The following is a 10,287-nucleotide window of genomic DNA, read 5'->3' as shown; positions in this document are numbered from 1 at the left end:
TCGCAACGTGGCGCCGAGCCCGGACGGAGTCCCGGGACGGATATGGGCGAAAAGATGTCCTCGAGGTTCTCCTACCAATCGTCAGGACGATCACCGTGGAGGTTTTAGCCGGTACAAATCCGGCACTACCCGGCGCCCTCTCCCGGGAGAGCGCGGGGTGCCTATGAAGATTTCCTTCGCGAAAGAAAAAAAAAGCTGCTGCTCTCCGGTGGTTTCGGATTCGCCATCGGGTATCTTTAGAATTCCTGATCCAGAAGCGCCAGGGAGGAGAACTGCTGTCTATTCTTGGCCTTGTGCATCGCCCTTGGCAGTGTCAATTAGACCGGCAATTCGCCACAACATTGAGAATAGTGGGCGATCAGCGAGCGAATGTTGTCGAACCTGTTCCCTTTGGTCTCTAAGCTCAGCTTCCCTTTGTTGGCTTGGATCAGGTAGTGCTCGATGTACGGTCCCTTTCTTGGTGGCAGTCGTACGGACAGGGTAATCGTGTCGCTCTGACTTTACTGGCGGACCACGAAGTTTCCTTTCTTTTTGCCTTGCAACAAGTGGAAAGCGCCGGCTCTTTGCATGCTGGAAGAAACCAAACCGGATGGGAGCGTATAAGCCTCTCGATCAGAGTGAAGACGCACGTGAACTTGCTGCGAGAATCTTCTGTCTAACTCGAAGATCCACCCGAGGTGAGGATACGAGGAGATATATGATGTAGCTGCGTAATCTGATGATGCTGCAGCGGATTTGATGAAGACGTGCTCGGTGAGCTGACATCCTGAAGATTTATATGCTGCTGCAGGTACGGTTCCAAGAAGGCATCGCTCCTCTTGACGCCGTGATGTGATAAATCATACCAGTAATTGGTGGTGTGGTCCGTAGTGACCACTACGTCGACACTACCTACTTATTTCTCCTTGTATGCCGGTTCTACACGAACTTCATACGACCTTTATACGATCGAGAATATTTACGTGTTTTCCGTTGGTGTTACTCTCCTTTTCGACTTTACGACACGCCTCGCGAAGTAGCGGCTCTTTTCTTGATCGTCACCACCTGCCATTCCCCTTCGTCTTTCCGACAGTCCTCGTTGTCGGGCGTCGACCGCGGCCTTGATCCTCTAAATATGCTTAATGGGTGATCAAGAGTTACCGGTTCGCGTCGACATGTCAGCGAGAGCACTCATGAACGCATATAACGCGTTCTGATTTTCGTGCTGCAGCCAACGGACGGTATGGACAATGGCGTCATTCTAGGTACCGCCGATCATTACATCCTTCTGATACTTGTTACATATGCCAAAATCTAACTTGCGCAACTTGCCGCAGCTTGCACACTGTCTGGAAGTAGTAATCTGGCAGATTTTATCCAGACAGCAGTCTCATACAGAGCCTTAAACAAACGGCTAATAGTAACGATCCACACATAAAACCTTCGTCTCTACCTAGGTGTTGGTGATACGTTGGCGGGTGTGGTGCCATTGTCTGACGTGGCTTCGTAATGGGATGGCTATCAACCTCATTACTGAGAGGTCGTCACAATCATAAAGTTTGACAAGTTCGTCTAGATGCCCCATCCAGTGTTCAATCACAAGCTTGTCCATTGTGGGATCGAAAACCGGATTAATAGTTTATCGCCAGATCATGAGCCAATCACACTTCTCGATTCTCATTTCCGGATCTTCATGTCGTAACAATGAAAAATCCGGGGAGAAATCGTATGGTCTCCTCGAGCTCATAACGGAAGCACCGTAATGTATCGACCGTAATATTTCTCCGTTTCCCTTCTTCTTTCTGCGTTCTTCTCTTTCACACACTCACTTTGCACAGCACACAGCCGCTATTAAACGTTACGCACTAATGCACGTAAGCATACGCCCTTTTTGATATGCAGATCAATACTACTACTAGGAATCTGAACGCAGATGGTGACGCCGGTAAGAAAATTAATCCAAAGAAGGCAGTCGGTGTAGATGGTATACCAGGGACGGCGGTCAGAGTATTGATAGACGTAAGAGCGTAGAAAGTATTGAGGAGGCAAGGGTGGTCCTCATTCCCAAACCAGGTAGAGACCCAGCATTGACATCATCATTCCAGCCGATCAGCGTGCTCCCAGCACTGAGTAAAGTCTGGGAGCACACGTTTAAGGGTCTATCGAGAAAAGCCTGGGGCTGGACCCATTTCATGAAAACCAATATGAGTTCAGAAAGAGAAGGGGCACTGTTGACGACCTGCACTGTGTGGTTGATCTCGCCGACTGGGCCGAAAGAAGAAACAGAATAATTGTGTTGGTAGCAGTCGATGTGAAGAAAAATAATTAGATTTATTTCTTCGAATGACGTGATTAGAACTATGCATCAATCGGTCATCTAACTTTGCTAATGTCACAAGCCATAAATTAGGAATAAAAAAACCAAGGAGATCTAAGGAACATCCTGCAGGCCATCGAAACAACAACGTAGAGTGTTCCAGTGTTAGAAAACAATAACAACATGGTCACCTTTGACCTGGGGCCCGGAGATACCTCCGGCAACACCCCCTCCATAAACCTTCTCAAAACCAACTCTCAAGAAACACTGTTCTATCATTCTTAACTGTCACAATATTGGATTCACCAGAATATCCAAAGTCTGCATTTTCTCTTACCTTACTCGTGAAATGAATGAGTTTAAACTTACGCGAAATCATTCAAATGACCCGAGGGAACCATCAATAATTTCTTAATTTCGCCACTCCCCGTGTCTCCGACGTGACACTATCATTTTTCCATCATTGCACAGTTTGAGCATATCACGTGTATCTTCGTGCTTTCGTCTCAAATTTTGTAGCACAAGTTCATTGTTTCTGATGCCCCCACTTCCTTTTTACCTTTCCTGTGTTTCTTTATCAATAATCATTTTGTAGTGTACCATGCGCTCTTTTATTTGATCGCAAGCATGTCTTCCTCCAATTATTTAAATTGCCAATCGCGTGGATAAATAATGAAAATACGAAATGTTGCTGTTTCAATGATCATCCTGTATGAAGCTTTTGACAATATAATGATCAATGCTGATATTTAGATTTATAAGAGGTATTTTCACCATGTACTGATGCAAGACAAATTACGATGTAATACATAGTACATTATTGCCTATAAGCGTTTGGATATTTTACACATTTCTCCATCTGACGCATTTCCTACGTTGTACAGGTATTTCCATAAATTCTGTATATGTGTCTTTGTGGCTGGATGTCATATGTTGTAGAATTTCTTAAAAATTACGAACTATTCTTTGACTCCTACTAATAAACTCTTCTAATTTCTTTGTCTATGACAATATAATTATTCGTTGGTTATAGTAACAAAATTCAATAAATTTCATTATTTAAAAATCATTTCTCTGATTTATTTTCAAAGTTTAGTAGAAAATAAAGCAACATTGGGTAACCATATACTATGCCTTACTCTGATTTGACAACATCTCGATAGTAACTAATAAGACATGTAACAAGATTTTATTTTGATTCTCTTCTGTAACTTTCATAATTCATGAAACCAATTTCACGCGTGTTTAAGCATAATAGGATATGCAATTTATAAAGCGTAAACTCATCAAATCTATGTAATATTGTCTAATATTGAATATGTTCTCATTTTGCTATGAGTTGTACCAATATCTAGTAATAGAATCTCTTGTGAAGGTAACACAATAACGACGTTTCAAATAAACATGGTTAACTATTGTTTAAAATAATTCAATAGAAAATTCAAAATATTCCTTAAGATGAAACTCCCTTGTAAAAATATTAAAAATCAATTGATTTTTACGAATTCCGCTTAGACTAACTACTAGTTATATGAAATAAGACCTTTTTGGGATGTAAATATAATCTTGAACTACAAATGTAATTATTTTCATTTGAATTATTTCTTATTGCTTATTAACTTTTCAAACTAACACATTTAATAGTTTTTAAAACTGGTGTACATGATAATTGACAAACTTAATTAATTAGTCAATTTCAGAAAAGGTTCATTCACTTTATTACAAATTTCTCCAGGGATTGAACCTCAAATCTTTATTCAATTATTAATCTACAATATTTTTTTAAACAATATAAACTTAATTTATCTGCTGAAGGAAGTAAATTTTTCTCCTAAAAACTATAACCTTTAAATATTTCATGTCTTTCTTTCAAAAATAGGTTCATCTCAATGTAAGTCATAGAACTTTAAAAACATTCCTTAACCTTTGCATTCTGATGACTTTGACAGATCCACGCCAGCAATGATTACATTGTCAAAGACTTGTGTAATATACAATAAACAACAAGAACCAAAATAAAGAAGTTATATCTGAACTTTAAGATTACCTATTTACATCCTAAAAAGGTCTAGTCTCATATAATCAATAGTTAGTCTAAAAAAAAATTCATAAAAATCACTTACTTTTATTGTTGTTATATGAGAAATCCCCTTAACGCGGATCTAGTGTACTTTCACATAGGTTACTAGAATATTTTGATGTATAGCGATCCATGCTGGGATGCATGCTGGATCATCACTGGCCACAGGTTTGGCATAATAGGCAATAGACGCGTCAATAATTAAATGTTTGATAGCTTCAGAAACTCGAAGTTAAGGATTTATCACAGCACAGTAAGGATTCCATATTCCATATGGAGGATTCATTATTTGCAAGATCGGTCCTTACTGTGCTGTGATAAATCCTTAACTTCGAGTTTCTGAAGCTATCAAACATTTAATTATTGACGCGTCTATTGCCTATTATGCCAAACCTGTGGCCAGTGGTAATGCCAACGCGCTGGTTATCGCGATACGAGAGACGGATCCCCATACATTAAGAAAGTTTTGGTTAAAGAGAAGTCATCGATGAATATCTGTTTTTATAACATACTTCAAAATGAATGTTGGCGATTAAATAATAAAATTCCATTATTTCGAATTCTGTCTAGTGAAACGTGCCGAAGTATTGACTGTTAGTCTTGTCTAGCAAGCTACTAGTTAAGCAATCTTTACCTGGTAATCGTACATTGATATTAAGGAGGTCCTGTCTCAAAATTAAAAGCAGAAAACACAGCCATTTAATTATGGCAATTATATAAAGTGACAAAACTAATATTATTCCAGAATTAATAAACATAAAATAAAATATTTCAGAACATCATAAAACGCATTGTATCGAATCCAATATTTCCAGCAATTTATGTTTTGTATTGCAGCAATTATGTTCTGCATCATGACAATAATGTAATAATCATTCCTCATTTTATTTATTGACTTTAGTATTATTATCATATATACTTTTAATTTATTTTAATTTAAATAAATGATCAAGGATCTTTTAATAATTTTCAATGGTTTAAGAAATAAAATGGATCAAAATTATCAGATTTTATACTTACAGATATGGCCACACGGTCACCAGCTATAGTTGAGTGAGAAAAATTAGAGAAACATAAGCTAGCGCCCCTCCATTAGTATAAGCTGAATATTATTAGCATAACAACAGTCACACTCTACGTTACTGCACTGAATACCAACTTGAACATAGCAAATACTTTTTTCACACAATACCATACTATTGCACATAAATAACAAAGAAGTCAATAAAGAGTTAGTTCTGATATATTAGGTTATCCGAAAAGTTTCTTTCGTTCTATGAGGAAATAATAGACGCACAACGTTTTTTGTTTTATATTATTTTGTCGAATTACATACGGTCCATTTTGTTCTGTTGAGATAAACACCGCGATATTTCACAGACTTGGTTTCACGTTTCTATGAAGGTGCACTGTTATAAAAAACACGTTTGCGAGAGAAAGATACTTTTCGGGAAATCTAATAGCATTCAATCAAAAAGATATTTATTGTGTAATCAGGCTTTTCATTCTTTACCTATTTTGGATTCTTCAGAAGATTCATAAAGAAATTAGAAGCATAATTTTAAAAATCTCAAGATTGACTGTCAGTTATCGACAATAAAATAAATCTTGTGACATCTTGACAATGTTATATCAATATTCTGAATAACTTTTCCCACCCTCCTTTATTTTAACATTCCGGGCAAGTTTTTCTGAGTTTCCTTTCCTAGTTAAATTTATGGATCATTTTGTAGTTATGAGACTCAATATGTTATTTACATCATCCCCAAATCTAATGACTTATAATAGAATTTAATTAGTTAACATAAATTCAGGTATATATAACTGAGTAAAAACAAAATTTGTCTTTTCCATTCTCAATTTTTAGGCAACGAACAGAAAAAATAATCAATAAATGGAATTTTTCACTTTTCTTAAATGGAATTTTTTCACTTTTCTTACATGAAATAATGTATTTTATAATTAAGAACATGTAATATATCAGACATTACGGTAATTAATAACAAATAATTATAAGAAAAGAATTTCCATATCAGCACAGAAAAAAATTTATGAAGATCGCTTTTACCCAGTAACAAGTCTGCTTTAAATCATAAAATACATATATCATTTTTTGGCAAAAAAGACTTCTAAAAATATTTTCTAAAAAATTATAGTCAATCAGATACATCAAATAATAGGTTTAAAAAACAGTTGATTTTAATATAAACATGATTATTTTTTAAGAGCGTAGTATTTAACTATAGAAGTACTGTACATGCCATGTATTTTCATCACGTTCATCACTGACGCAATAAATGATATTTGTCTTTCTTATTGAAATAGGACATTTTGTAGCAAAAGAGAAAAGACAGACTTACCATATCAGTATAGAAAAGAATTTAGGAAGATTCATACTGCAATAAGCCCTTTTAAATATGATATTGTGCATTTATCATAAATTGCACATATTTTTGAGAAAATTTCTTATAAAATTCTGGTCAATCTTACAAAATCCCAATCAGTTGGAACAGAAATCCAAGAAGCAACTAATATTAAAAGAAAACACGACTGTATTAGCGTTATTAAAGAATATTAATTTTTAAGCATTCTGGTTATGAATAACTGTTACAAAAGATTTTATCTGTTATTATTAAACATTATCAATGACATAATTTGTTTTTGAATACAAATAATCACTCAACGATAAAATCACTTCTTTGCAGGAAAAATAAATTTATGGGAAGGACAATAGAACTGACATATGAAACTCTTACATGAATATGAATGTAACAAGTATCTAACCAAAAAAATAACATTAAGAAAAGTGACTATAAATAGTGCATTCTTTAATTTAATAATGCATCTGACAGATATCTATGTAAAAATCCGCAGTGTAATAAGGATAATTTCCAGGATATTAAAATCGTTTTTAAATATTAGTCTGAAAATTGAGATATTTTGCACAGTTGTACGCAGGATCCGCTTATAATTTTGAAGCGTAGCTAATGAACGTAGTATGGTAATAAAATTCACATGGCACGTGATTATGTCTAACAAGTATTAATTAGTTGCGAGTGCTAAATGAAGAATAGAATTTGATTATTAGAAGGTTGGCTTATGAAGTTTGTGAAATATTTTATAACTGAATATTTATAAATTGAATACTTTGTGCGAATTATTTTAATCGAAAAACTTTGTTCTCTCTCTACAATGGATCCTACAACAACCAAATAAATTATTCTACGTGTAAAAGTAAGTCATAAAAACAAATGTGGTTTTCTTATATTGTCTTGCTTATTTTTATTATGTTTTTGGCCTTTATTAAATTAAACAGATATTCTTTCGCTGAATTGTTTCCTAAAGTTTATTGTCCACCACGGGTTGACACGGGAAAGTTGGCTTTTCTCACGTATGAGGCCTCCCACCAGCGACTTTATCTCGAGGGCGGTTAGCATCCTTCCTCACCCACCACCATAGCAAATAACCAATTAACATCGAAGCCTATTTCCCTCACTCTCTTAGCCAAAATCGTCACCAACAAATCCAATAGCCCTATGCGCTAGACACACCCATCTTTAGCTTTCCTCTGCCACAGCATCATCGCCGAAATTCACCGATTTTCCATCATTCAAACAGTCAACATCTTTTGACCGGATTTACAACCGCAGATCAGTCAGTTACTTATCTCATACACACGCACCAGCGTAACTATCTTCTTTACAAAGTTGTTGGAATAAACTGTGATTTATAACTTGCCATATCAGTGACATATTCAATTAACCACCTCTATTATGCTAATCGAAATAGGGGATCGATCATTTCGTGGCGTCGATTATCCAATCGTAACCGGAATTTACGACTCCCGTTGACGTCTCTCCGCGAGTGGTCGTAACAATAATACAATGAAGAGAATAAAACCAGTAACAAACTAATCCACCAGGATGAAAGCTGGAAGGTGACAAGTTACAACAAAAAACGAAAAATAACACCAAACACAAATGTTAGGAAAGCCATAGAAGCAGAAAAACAACAATGATTACAAGAAATCACACTCCGGAACTCCTTCAGCGCACTGCCAAAAGAGAAAGAAACAGACCCGGCCGGAAAACCAATAATTAACATCGCCAAACCACCGCCAATTTACATAGAAGCCCAAATAATAGACCCCCTCATTGAACTACTTAACAACACGGCAGGAACAGAAAATTACAGTATAAAACAACGAAAACAAGACCAGGTAAAAGTACAAACGAACACCCCAGAAATTTTCAGAAAAGTGACAAAAGCACTAAAAGAAAAAAACGCCGGGTATCACACCTACCAGCTCAAAGCTGATAAAAGTTATATAGCAGTAATCAGAGGATTACATCCAAAAACAAATACAAATAACATATGCGAGGAACTAGCTAACATCGGGCATCAGGTAAAAGCAATAAACAATATAACCAGGTGCGATACTAAACAACCATTACCGCTATTCCTAATAGAACTCGAACCAAAAAACAATAACAAAGAAATTTTTGAAATAAAAAAGGTTCTAAACACAATAGTAACAGCGGAGTCAGCTAGACATAAAAAAGACATACCGCAATGCACACGGTGTCAGCAATATGGACACACAAAAAATTACTGCAACAGAACCTCGGCGTGTGTCAAATGCGCAGAAAAGCACCTAACAACAACCAGTTCATACATAGGAAAAATAAATGAAGTAAAATGCTACAACTGCAATGGAAACCACCCAGATAGCTACAAAGGATGTGTAGTCAGAAAGCAACTGCAACGTAAACTGTTTCTGCCACTTCGAAACAGGACACACAACAACTTTCACGCGCAACAGGATAGCACAGAAACTATGACAACACCAAATCTACAGCACGTAATGGACAATAACCACAGAAACACCAACGCCGTTGGTAGCCGAAGCTGCGCGCAAGTAGTCAACCAATCGCCAACCTTAGACAATCAAAATCGGAACAATAACAGAAACGACACTACAGAAATCAAGGAACTGCTCAAACAATCCATCAAAAACACCGAAATGCTAACAAAAATGATAAACGAACAGAACGCAGTTCTCAGACAGCAAACGCAACAGTCATGCTACAACTACTTACAAACATGCTAAGCAAAAAATAAAAACGGAAGCGCTGAAAATAGCAGCCCGGAACTCAAACGGCCTAGAACAACGGGCCCTAGAAACTAAAAGATTCCTGTATAACGACAATATAGACATATTACTAGTTTCAGAAACACACTTCACTCCAAAAAGCTACATAAAAATACCATGTTATACCATATATGATAACAAACACACCTCAGGAAAAGCACACGGAGCGAGTGCAGTAATGATAAGAAACGATATCAAACATCACTTACACAGCCAAGCATGAAAGGAAAATACCCAAGCAACCACCGTTACAGTTCAAACTAGCAGCAACCACTTCCAGTTGTCAGCAGTATATGTACCACCGCGACACAAAATGACAACACAAATGTGGGAAGAGTACTTTCAACACTTAGGTGACAAGTATATCGCAGCGGGAGACTACAATGCAAAGCACACGCTATGGCGATCAAGAATTACCACACCTCGAGGTAGAACCCTGGAAAAATACATTAGAAACAACAACCTCAATATATTATCCACAGGAAGACCGACATGCTGGCCGACAGACCTGAGCAAAATTCCTGACCTACTCGATTTTGCAGTTACAAAAGGACTGAACGCAAATAAACTAAAAATAACTCTCAGCCTCGAGCTTAGCTCCGATCATACACCCATAATAATTACATACAGAAACAAACCAATACTTTATAGCAATCCAGAGACACTATGCAACAAAACCACCAAATGGCAAACATTTAAAGAACTAATTAAGAGCAAAATCAACTGTAATATTCCACTAAAAACATTCGAACACATCGA

This window comes from Bombus flavifrons, chromosome 4 (genome assembly GCF_040668555.2).
Source record: "Bombus flavifrons isolate JBK064 chromosome 4, iyBomFlav1_principal, whole genome shotgun sequence".
NCBI classification, from domain to species: domain Eukaryota; kingdom Metazoa; phylum Arthropoda; class Insecta; order Hymenoptera; family Apidae; genus Bombus; species Bombus flavifrons.
Note: the sequence above shows the minus strand (reverse complement) of the source record.